Genomic DNA, 2,486 nt, shown 5'->3' with positions numbered 1-2,486 from the left:
TCTTTTACAGAATCTATAATGGGAAACTGGGGAATCAACTTCATCAGCCAACCACTCAGCAGGCTCACAGCCAGCATCAACAGTCATCAGCTCAACAAGTTCCTACTCGCCAGCAGCGGCCGCCCACTCAGCAGACTCACAGTCAGCATCAAGAGTCATCAGCTCAACAAGTTCCTACTCGCCAGCGGCGGCCGCCCACTCAGCAGGCTCACAGTCAGCGTCAAGAGTCATCAGCTCAACAAGGTCATACTCGCCAGTTGCGACCGCCCACTCAGCAGGCTCACAGTCAGCATCATCGGCCATTCACCTAGTAAGCCATACTGGTCTACAGTCGACAAATGTCAGTACATCGCAGATTAGCAGTCTAAATAGTCAGCACATAAACAATTCAGGAAACAATGTAGCAATAAAGCCTTATACTGTAAAGGCTGCTCAACAAACTGTTAAACACTGTGTAAATAGTGATTATGTCATTCCTAATCTGCGAACAAATAATTTAGAACAAACACAAATTGTAAATATCCCACTGAATTTTATACCAGATAAATTTGGGTTACGTGTATGCCCCCAATACAATAGTAAGAATGGGTGCCATGCTATGCTTTGCCGGCGATTCCACATATGTCTTTTTTGGGCAAAGGAACAATGCAAAAGCAATAAGTGTGACTATGCTCACGATTTCACTTCATACCATAATACACTACTTAGGAATACATTCTCTAACAGAAAAAGCTTCGATATCCCTGAATGTATTCGGGATAATCACAGACGCATGAAATTTAAAAAACAAGGTTCAAATGGTGAAATATGTATGTTTAGTATCAGGAACAGATGTACAACAAGCGGCTGTACCAGAGTTCACGCTAAAATTCCTTACCAATGGGAGGTTCAGATTGATGACTCATGGACAAAATTTCTCGCAGACAGACCTACTACCTAGAAGAAATGTTCAGTCGACCAGACAGTGAAAAGATTGAGCTTCCTTCCCTGGAACGCAACCTTCGAACCCATTCAGAATTTTCAAAATTCTTTTCCTTTTTGTCCAAGAGTAAAGTGTGGTTTGTGAATTTTGAGACCATGAAACTTCACTCTGAGCACAGCTGTAAGAACATACGTAGACTATCAACTCCCTCAGATATTATGGTAGATATTATTTAGCAACACGGTGATCTGGTACTGGGAAGATGATAGCGGTATTTGGCACCCATACACTGATGGAGCCAGCGAAAAATTCTACATAATTTCACTTAGTGATCAAATGGAATATGAGAAAAGTGTTAGATCACAAAATATGCAAGTAAAAATGAGTGGCAATCCTTACAGTATTAACATTATGGACATGTATCAGCAAAATAGAGATACCAACAAAATAAGGAAAAATACGAAGAAGACCATCATGTCCTCCCTTCAAAACAAGATGCTTCATTCAGTAGTCAGTTTTAAATCTGTCAGAGAATAGAAACTTTTTGAGACACCCTGTCAATGAACCTCTTCTGAATTTATGTATATCAAAGGGCTGCTGCAAATCGGAATGGGGAATATTCGTGTCGCAACCATGGAACGCATTCAGAATAATCATCTCTGGAAAGCTTACCAAAACAAGAGAAAACTTCTTTTGTCCATATACAAAAATGATGCATCCCTTATCACGAACAGTACCTGTTCCATGGGACAAAGCATGGAGCAATCGACTTGATCTGCAGTGAAAGCTTTGATTGGCGGCTGTTTGGCACCAACGTAGGCAATGTCTATGGTAAAGGGACATATTTCACAAATGATTCAAGATTGTCAAATAGCTACAGTGAAAGCAATCAGGTTTAAAAGCAGTATTTGTGGCTTTTGTCCTTGTAGGAACAATGACAAAGGGAAACAGAGACATGGAGATTCCTCCCCAAATACTGAATTTGGTAGGTGCTTTGATACCACCTGTAATAATGATTTTTGCACCCAACATCTTTGTAAAGTATAACAAAGACGAATATTATCCTGCATATATTGTCAAGTACTATGATGGAGATTGCCGGTACTGAGAAAGATTTATATTCTTGAGTTCATAGAGTAATAATATTAGCAAATTCAGAACCAGAATATTTAGAAGTATGCTTTATGTTATGGTTTCGTATAGAGAATGTACTGTAGAGAAGTCCCCACAACTGCACTTAGTCCTCACTGAAAAATACCTGGCAGACCTTTCTTTAGGATTAGTAGGTGATTGATAGGCACTCTTACATGAGTGACGTCAGTGTTGGTCATTCCAACGATATTCTAATTATTTGTAGACACAAGGTAACAGACGCTCCCAAAAGAAGTCTGACGTCTGACCCATTTACATATAGACCTAGAAAAAAACTAGAGATCAAGACAGTTATGTTATTGATAAAAGTTTAGATTAACCAAACAGGTACTTGAATATTTTAAAAGGGTAACCGATGAGAGGAAACTTATGGATACGCATTTATGCTCTAGTTATTACTATCTACTGTCAG

At 39.4% G+C, this 2,486-nt stretch overlaps 1 pseudogene; it reads left to right on the top strand.

The window, feature by feature from the left end:
- The first annotated feature begins 19 nt into the window (after positions 1 to 19).
- Positions 20 to 2,300, top strand: LOC119592440 (annotated as a pseudogene).
- The last annotated feature ends 186 nt before the right edge of the window (positions 2,301 to 2,486 follow it).

This window comes from Penaeus monodon, chromosome 30 (genome assembly GCF_015228065.2).
Source record: "Penaeus monodon isolate SGIC_2016 chromosome 30, NSTDA_Pmon_1, whole genome shotgun sequence".
Lineage (NCBI taxonomy): Eukaryota > Metazoa > Arthropoda > Malacostraca > Decapoda > Penaeidae > Penaeus > Penaeus monodon.
This window is presented reverse-complemented; position numbering and strand designations above follow the sequence as displayed.